General features: G+C 47.7%; 1 protein-coding gene across 3 annotated transcripts in view; it reads left to right on the top strand.

Moving 5' to 3' along the window:
• The first annotated feature begins 9,313 nt into the window (after positions 1 to 9,313).
• Positions 9,314 to 9,732, top strand: part of ELK4 (ETS transcription factor ELK4) — a 33,639-nt gene continuing 33,220 nt past the window's right edge. Inside the window, exon 1 of one of the 3 annotated variants that reach the window (XM_032792507.2) lies at positions 9,314 to 9,539. The gene's annotated coding sequence lies outside the window, so the exon portion shown is untranslated. The remainder of the gene's footprint in view (positions 9,540 to 9,732) is intronic. The other 2 variants (XR_004375362.2, XR_004375361.2) reach the window with 2 other exon arrangements.

The raw sequence follows: 9,732 nt of genomic DNA on the forward strand, positions 1-9,732 counted from the left end.
GACTAGCTTGCAATAACATATCCGCACAAGTGCACAGGACGAATGGTAGGGGTGAGAAAGGGATACTGTGATCTCTTGAGAGGTACAGCATAGCAAAGTTAGCATTTGTGGCTTTGCGGTTCAATACATAGCTTTGTGCCTTAGAAAATCTCTAAGGCCTTGATCCAGGAAAGCACTTAAGCACTTAAAGTTAAGGATGATCTAAATGAGTGCTACTCTTTTGAGAGAGAAACTAGGGCATTGTAAAACACCACAAAACCAAATCAACCCAAAACCTTACTGTATTAATGAGACTGATTTTCCTTTCCCCTCCCCCCCCTTGACTTGGGATTGTGGTGATTGCTAGTGAGGCATGAAACTCTTAGGATCATTCAGAAAATTGTCAAATGTGCAGATTTTCAGCTCTCTTTGGAGTCAGCTGCTGAGTTAAAAACTGTTTTAAAAGGGCACTGTTGAATTATGGAACAGGCTAGGGCTGAAGTGCCTGACCTGCTCTTGCATAATGTGTTGGTTACCCCTGCACCTGTGATTCTCCTTCAGCAAGTTCAGCCAAAGATCATATGGTCCTGAACTCAGGAACTTGCTGTGAGATTTTCTCTCTATGTCAATGCCTTTTTAAAAAAAACTTTTTTTTTCTTGGATTTTGTCTTTTTAGAATTGCTCTTTAGACAAGGACAATTATTTACTCTCTATACAAAGCCTTCCACAAAGGGGCCCCAACCATTCCAGTATAAATCTTTAACAATTAAACTTTGTTTCTGCTCCTTTTAAGCTTCTCGGCGTATGATTTTTTAACTCTGCTTTGCTCCTCCCTCACCTCCATTTCCCCCAGTCTCATCTAAGCAGGACACTAACCCAGTAAGATCCAAGTCAGACTCATGAATGAGGTGAGATGTTCCTGACATTCCTTTCCCCTACCGCGCACAGATCCAGATTCTTTGGTCCATATATGCACATACGGTTACTAATATTTTTTTAATGGGACTTATGCTCCTTCCTGTAGGATTCTACCGTTAGTCCTTCTCTGAGTGGATTCAGCTAATATTTTATGCTGCTAAAAATTGGGGGTAACTCTAATGAAGTCAACAGAGTCTCATGAAGAGAGACCAGAACTGGGCCTGTTTTGATTTTCATGTGGCAATTGTGTGTGTAGTGCCCAGCACTTGGGTGTCCAATCCTTGATTAGGGTCTCTGTGTGCTACTGCAGTACCCACCAATAATGAATTGACTTAAGAACTGTCTGATTTCACTGGTGTAAATCAAGAGGAACATCACTAAAGTAAGTGAAGTCCAGCTAGCCATGCAATCGATAGCACAGTGGCAAGCAGAAGTTAGTGCCAGCAGACTAAGGGTATGTCTACACTATGGGATTATTCCGATTTTTACAGAAATCGTTTTTTAAAATAGATCGCATAAAGTCGAGTGCACGCAGCCACACTAAGCACATTAATTCGGCGGTGTGCATCCATGTACCAAGGCTAGTGTCGATTTCTGGAGCATTGCACTGTGGGTAACTATCCCATAGCTATCCCATAGTTCCCACAGTCTCCCCCGCCCATTGGAAGTCTGGTTGAGATCCCAGTGCTTGATGGCCGCAAAAAGAACACTTTGTCATTCGGGTGAGCTGGGTACAGCTCTATCCTTTCCCTCTGTGCATACGTAGCCACAACAACCGTTTCGTGCCTTTTCCCTGGGTGAACTGTGCAGCGATGACCATAGCCTCTGGCTGCAAGCGAATGGACCCTGCTTCAGAATCAAGAAGCAGCAATCATTGGACAGTGTAAACACACCTCGATCGCCCATTGTTGCTGCAGACAGTGCTGAACCAGGACCTGTAAAACCAGGCGAGGAGGACGCGGCTACGGCAGCGTGCGGACAGAGAGTGACTGAGGCAACAATCGACATCAGAATTCCTCCAAAACCGTGGGCCCCTGCGCGTTGGTAGATCCAGCTGGTATGGGGGAGTTCTACGCCCATTGAACACTGACTTTGGGCCTCCTGAAAACAGAGCAGCAGACTAGTGCGGACTGGGTACATAGTTGGTTGCCATGGTGTGGAGATGATTCCCAGTGTGGCCTGCAAAAACTTTTTAGCCATGAGCGTAGGCAATTCATAGGCACTGTGTGTGACTTAGCTATTCCCCCTGCCCGACAAATGCTAAGTAGCGAGAGGAAATGACAGAGCAGGTATGCTCGAGGTGAAGAAGCGAGCATAGCGGCTAGTGGAAGCTTAGCAAGGTGCCGACAGCTACCCTAGGTTCAGCCTCGGGTAATCAGATTGGAGTGGGCAATATCCTACTGTCGGGGGCAGTGCGGATGCAAGCAGCCAAAACAATCATTAAGCTGCTGCTAACGCAAAAAGGTTGTGACTCCGGGAAATGTGCAGGTCATAGCCTGAGAAGTTGGCGTCTGAGCACTGCAATGCTGGATTCACTATACTGAGGTGGCGGGTGATAGATGGAACCCAGATCCCTAAGCCAGGAGCAACGCAAGGACCCAGTATGGTGAAGCGCAAGGGGGTACTCTCAAACTGGTTGGCATGCCATAGCAGCTCGCGGGTGGAAGTCACTCCATAAGGGACCGTTTCACTCAGACACTCATGTGGATGGCCGGGAAGGCTTCATTGATGCTCACGTCTTCAAGAACACACACTCCGTGCTCAAACATGGCTGCAGCAGAGGGAATATTAACTGTTCTCAGACCCAGACACGATTAACAGTGTGGCGGAGGTAATGTATGAAGATGCCCAGTGTCGTTATTCGCACATGGCGAGAGCGCCACAGCCCATACCACTATGCGTGGCTCATGAAGCCATACACATGGCAGAACCCTGGACCTAAGTCAGGAGCTGTCAAGTCTACAGGCTGAAGTGAAGCGGCAGTAAATGGTGTAGAAATGTGCACTTAAAGCACGCATTTAAAGACGCAAACCTGGCGCATCATATAATGATATTCGCTCAAGACCTCAGCCCCAAACGCAATGTCGCGCATTGCGTTATTGCTGCTTGCTGTGTGTCCACAATCTCTGTGAGAGTAACGGGGGACACCTTTACTGAAGCGAGCGGTGGGGAGGCCTGAGGCAAATCACCTGGCCGCTGATTACGCACAGCCAGACACCAGGGCGATTAGAAGAGCACACCAGGAAGCGGTGCGCATTAGAGAAGCTTTGAAAACCAGTTTCATCATGGGCCAGGGTACGGTGTGACTGTTTTTTCTTCTTGATAAAACCCACCACCCCTTGTTTGACTCACTCCCTGTAAGCTACTCACCCTCCCCCTTCAATTACTGCTTGCTTCCTAAGGAAATAAAGTCACTCTTATTTAAAAATCATGTATTCTTTATTAATTATAAGAAGAGGGAGAGAACTGACAAGGTAGCCCGGGTGTAGTTTGGGAGGAGGATAGGAGGGAAGGAAAAGGCCGCTAAAAAAAATTTCAAAATAATGACGGCCATTTGGTTTGGCTGTCCACTGGGGTGGAGTGGGTGGGTGTATGGAGCCTCTCCCCATGCTTTCTTAGTCGTCTGGTGGGTGAGGAGGCTAAGGAACATGGTGAGGGGGGAGGGTGGTTATACAGGGGCTGCAGTGGCACTCTGATCCTGCTGCTGTTCCTGAAGCTCCACCAGATGCCGGAGCATGTCTGTTTGATCATGCAGCTGCCCCAGCATTGCATCATGTCTCCTCTGATCTTCCTGCTGCCACCTCCCATCTCGAGTTTCTCCTCTCCTCACGTTCACTGGCATCTTTCCTGTATTTTGATACCACGTCCTTCCACTCATTCAGATGAGCTCTTTCATTGTGGGTCACTTGCATGATTTCTGAGAACATTTCGTCTCACGCCTTTTTTTTTTTTTTTTTTTTTTTTTTTTTTCTTCTCCCACTGCCTTATCTGAGATAGCCTTAGGGACGGAGGAGGGAGACTTGAAAAATTTGCAGTTGCAGAAGGGAGGGAAAAAGGAGATAAGTATTTAAAAAAGATTCATTTTACAGAATAATGCTTATACTCTTTCATGGTGAACAACACTATTCACCTTACATAGCACATGTGATCTCACTACAAGGTCCCATTTTGCATCTTAATATTGAGTGCCTGCGGCTTTAGTGTTAGAGATCACAGATGCAGGTCTGTGCATCAGAATTCGGCTTTCATGCGGCCATGGTAAGCCATTGTCTTTCGGCTTCTGCAGCCTTCATATATCCAGCACCCTTCTTTCCCAAATAGCAAGCGAAGCCCATTGAGTGCTGCTTCTTTCCTGTTAACATGCACCACCAGAACCGCCCCCATCCAGTTTTCTGGGATGATCGCTTTACCCTTCCACCTAATGGCTGGTATCATGGAAGATCACTGCTAGCCACCCTCCCCCCAAACCGCGTGGCTGGTAGCAGGGAAGATCCCAGCTAGCCAAATGCAAAAAAGCTCAGCGCCAGTTGTGCTTTCCCCCCCCCCCCCTCACCCCCGGCCTGGCGAAAGGCAGGGAAGGATTTCTTTTAATCCACAGGGCAAATCTAATCATTAAAAAAATGCTTACTTTTAAAGCCTATGTTTTATAATTACGAAAGGTACACCTCACCCAGAGGTCCACTTCCATGGCTTTCACTGTCTGGGATAGTGGGCTTGGGAAGGCTGGGAGGGTACTTCTGTTAGGCTGACCAAAAAGCTCATGGCTGTTGGGGAGAATGGAGTGCTTTGTGTGCTCTCTGCAAGTGTCCGTCCTCCTCCTCCGACTCCTCATCTTTCCCCTATCCACAGAATCCTCAGGCCAAGGTTAAGATTACCCCCCACCTCAGCATCTATGGGTCAGAGGTGGGAGTGTTTGCGGACCCCCGCACGAAGAATTGCATAACAACTCAGCGTAGAAGCGACATGTTTGCGGCCGCTGCCCCAGACCTTCATTTGCTTCTTTGGTTTTCTGGATAGGCTTTGTCTGAGCTTCCCTTAACTGTCACACAGGCACTGTACTGGAGTCCCTGCTGTGGCCTCTCTTTCCATCATGTCCTTGGAAATTTTTTCAAAATGTTTTTTTACATTTCGTTCATTGGGAACGGAGTTGCTGTTAGCTCGGAATTCCTCTCCCCAAATAGCGATCAGATCCAGTACCTCCCATGCGGTCCATGCTGGAGCTCTTTTTCTATTCTCAAGCTGCACTAGTTATCTGTGCTGATGAGCTCTGCCGTGGTCACCTGTGCTGGTCAGCTCTCCACAGTCTGGGGCAAACAGGAAATGAAATTCACCTGTGCTGGTGAGCTCTCCACGCTGGCCAAAAAGGAAATGAAATTGAAAAGTTTGCGGGGCTTTTCCTGTCTACCTGGTCAGTGCATCCGAGTTCAGATGGCTTTGCAGAGCGGTCACAATGGTGCACTGTGGGATAGCTCCCGGAGGCCAATACCATCAAATTGTGGCCACCCTAATCTGACATGGCAATACCCATTTCAGTGCTACTCCCTTCATTGGGAAGGAGTACAGAAATCAAGTAAGAGCCCTTTATATCGATATAAAGGGCTTCATTGTGTGGATAGGTGCAGGGTTAAATTGGTTTAACACTGCTAAATTTGGTATAAACGTGTAGTGTAGACCAGGCCTTTGAGTGGGTCACGGTACATTTCAGAACAAACTTTAGCCATCTCCTTTCTTTACTTGACTTTCTAATATAGCTGGGTGTATGTTGTGGGGGAGGAAGAACTAGGAAAGACTGAGTCAAGCATCTCCCTGTTCCACCATGCAAGTGTCCTGCTAGGCACAGTATTAGGATCCCATTTCTGTTCATATGAGCCCTACTCTGGGTGTGTGTGATCAGGGCAGTTACCCATGCTTGGTGCTGTACAAGCACATGAGGGGATACGGTCCCTGCCTTCAAGAACTCACAATATAGGGGTTCCAATTTTGCAGAACTTACATTTGTGAATAATCTAATGGAGCTCATGAGGAATTCAATTGACTTCAGTAGAACTGCTTCTGTGAGCAAGGATTGCAAAATCAGGCCCCTACTCTATCCCAAACAGATATCTCTGTTTGAGGTGAATTAATGCAGATACTGTATTGTCAGGCAGATCATGTGCTGCTTTACAAGAGGGATCTGAAGCGGGGAGGGATTTTCTTCAGTGTGTGAAGAGAAGAAGTTGTAAATAGAGGAAGCAGCATGGAACAAACTGCAAAACCAAGACTAGAAGGATACAAAGAGGATGGCTAGGAATGGTTTATCCGAAGACTTCATCCCTTCTCTTGGCTGACGGACGTATCCTGATCTCTCGTAATGTTTCTATAGTAGAGTAGCTCCTACAGGCTCCAGCAAAGAGCAGGACCCTATTGTGCTAAGGGCTGTCCTAAGACATAGTAACAGTTTCTACTCCAAAGAGTTTATAGTAAAAATGGACAAGACCGAAGGAGGGTGAGGAATCAGAAACGCAGAGCTGTGAAGTAACTTGCTCAAGGGATGGAGCAGGAACCCAAACCCAGGTAGCCTGAATCACAGGCAAATCTCATCCACTAGGCCACACTGTGTACTAATAAGATGTTTTACATGAGCAAAACGATCACTTGAGTCTTTTTTTTCCCTTCCTCTTTCAACTGTCAACCTAGAAATGAGTTTTCATTCATTTTATTATAGAGCCACTGTACGGAATGAAATGGATCCAAAAAGAAGGGGGACTGATAGTGGCATATAGCTTACCTCAGTTGAAATAATAAAAAGTATAACATGCAGTGTTTCAGTTTAACCAGGAGCTGAGCAAATGCTTTTAGCATATTAAGGGGTATGAAGGTAATGCCTAAGTGAAACTTATCAAGGGCCATGTCTTGTATTTTTTGAGTGCTGTGCTCTGTTGAAAATCTGCCCCTATGCTCAGTTGGGTTTGGAGGACTGAGTTCCTAATGGGTGCAATTAAAGTGAAATATTTTAGTAAAAGAGTAAAGGGGCACACAGTGCCCTGTGAAATGGCATCCAGGAAACTTGACACTGCCTGTTCTGGCATATGTGGTATCAGTTCTTTTCCTAACTAAGTGCTGCTTAAGCTTTCTTTGCGGCTGGGCATGAGTGGGAATGTGATGGAGGGCTGCAACTGATATTATTTCTATTTGAGGAAGGAAAAGTACAAACCCCTCTGTATTTCCTCTGCTGTCTTTGCTGCCTAAATGAAACCATCCCATTGAGGAGGGGATGATAAGCTGCATCTGTCCTATCCAGGCTTATAGCATGGTAAAGTATAAGGCTGATCAAAATGGGTCTCAGCCAAGGCAAAGCAGTCAGCAGCAACTCCTTCAGTGTCTGACCCTAGAAGATCAATTGCTTTGTGTCCCGACAGTGTGTGGGTGAGCTGTTTTAATGAGCTTTCCCATGAACTAGGGCTCCCCACGAAGTGCTTAGTCTCCTAACTTCCCTTTTAAAGGAATGGTGTGTTTAATAAAAATGTAGTCTCAGGATACCTAAAAGCAGTACATGTTCTAGCACCGTAGGTTGAGTGAACCATATACAGGAACAGAAAGCTGTCTCCAGGGAGGTTGAGGAACCTGATATTCTTACATAAGAAATAGATTTCTATGGGGGTGGGGGGTTAAAATGTATTTGTGTAATATAGTGGCCAAGTGCTACTGTGTTTCCTAATGACCGAAAAGAACTGCGGTGTCATTCCTCAAGGAGGAAATATTTTTGCTTAAAAACCTCTCTCAGTAGCCCAGTGACTTTCAAAAGCAGAGCGCAGTGAACTGAGAGTTAGTGAGAAAAGCGACACTCTCTGATGGTAGCTCCTAGCTTTAGCAAGACTCCCCATCTATAGAATCCTCCCTGGCTCAGGGCCTGATCTTCTGCTCTTTTATCACTGTTTGGGATCTTTCCTACTGCTCTTATCTTTTAACCTTCACTACTATTTTCATGCTGATACTCCACTGATCTTTTACCACTTTTCAAGGGCTTCCCCTTTCCCGCCTCTTCTGTTTTCTCGACCACACACTTGTGACTTCACTTCTGCTTTCTTCAAACTAAGCACCTCAAGGACGGAAGCAATTCTCTTGGGAAAGATCCACATCCTCAATCACAGCATGGGCTCTCCTATTCCGCTCCATGGACTGTAGACTTAATCCTGAAGCTTTCTTCTCTTCCTGCAGCTCTTCTGTGCTCACGTTATAGCCTTCACTCCCTCCACGGTGTTTCCTATGTAAGCCTGTACTCATTCCACTGCTCATGGGGTCATGTGTGACTTGATCTCCTTTTACCTTGCTTATTGAGCTTTCTTTCTTTCTTTATGGTCTAAAGTCTTACTTCCTGTATTCTGGCTTGGGGAGAATACTGCCTCCTATCTGTTAATTCATCATCCCTTTTGAGCAACTGTACTTGACACTTGTTTAATAATCACGTGCTTCAAAAGTTTACTCGCTAGGGCTTTTTTAAAATCTTCCCTGGAGTTGCTCTTGTTTGTTTCACAGAAATTTGCTTCTTCCTTTCCCACAATGATCTCCTCTCCCCTGCCTCTTTTCCTCCCCCTGCCCTGATAAACCCTTTGTTCAGTATGTCATCTCCAATAGCTTCCCTATACCTCTCTGCCTCTAGCAGTCTCTTACCTTTCTCCCTCACCACCTTATGTTTTTCTTTAGCTCTGTAATTGTGTAATGTGAAAACAGTGGCTGATACAGCAGGCACTGAGATAGTCTTTAAAGTAAGTTTATATGTAAAAACATTAGTACTGTCAACTTGTGATTTTAATGTCCCGGTCTGCTTTTTCCACGGAGGATTCTAAAATGTGCTACCCTCGTTGATGAATGAAATAACATCCATTTCCCTCCTTTGAAAGGAGCCACTATTATTCTGGTTTTGCAAAAGCACCACTGGGGCTGTCCAAGACAACGTTCTTGTGCCTACGAATGTTGCACATGCAGCAGCTGTGGCCTTTGGTGTGGTTTTTAGAAAGGCTGAGTACATGCACCCTTCCCTTCCCCCTCCCCCACTTCCAGCTGTGAGGCTAGGGAGCTGCTAGTGCTCAATGCCCCTGGACATAGCTGGCCTAGGCACTATACCGTGGTTGGGTGCGGTGATTTGCCCAGGCACGTGCAGTGACTGGGGGACCGAAACAGACAACGCAGGACTACTCTCGGGTCTTATATGCTGCCTACCCAGGAGTCCGCCCTCAATATTTGCCCCCTGTCCAGTCCTTAGGCATATGGTCCAGCTGGCCTCTATTAGCGCCAATCCCGAACTACATTCCCCATAATGCTCTGCAGAGAAGGGGGTGGAACAAGGCTTTTAATAGGTCGGTCATTCCCCCAGAGGCGAGCTGTGATTGGCCAAGTCTATTCTTGTTTCCAGCGCCCCGCCCTCCGGGGAGGAAGAGTGGTTTACGGTGGCCGGACGGGCCCGTGTCGCGTGTGAGCGAGTGTGCCTTGTGTCCCGCCATGTAGCGTGCTGCCGCCGCCGCCGCCTCCGCTCTGGTTCGGTTCCAGCGCCCGGGATGGGGGCCCGGCTCCTGTCCCGACAGGGGGGCCCCCGGCCATGAGGGGAGCCCGCTACCTGCCGCTGCCAGCGACCGCGCTGCTCGGGGAGTGGGGGCTCCGCCTCGGTGAGTCTGGGCTCCGGCCCCGCCCCTGCTGCCCCCCTGGACTTCCCGCCGCCCCGTGCACCGCTTTCCCCCATGCCCCTCAGTCCTGCCCCGTGTCCCCCGACCCCCCCGTGCCCGTGCAGTCCTGACCCGTGTCCCCCGTGCGCCCTGACCCCCGTACCCCTCAGTCCTGCCCCGTGTCCCCTCGTCCTGC

Source organism: Chelonoidis abingdonii, chromosome 4, assembly GCF_003597395.2.
Source record: "Chelonoidis abingdonii isolate Lonesome George chromosome 4, CheloAbing_2.0, whole genome shotgun sequence".
Taxonomy (NCBI): domain Eukaryota; kingdom Metazoa; phylum Chordata; order Testudines; family Testudinidae; genus Chelonoidis; species Chelonoidis abingdonii.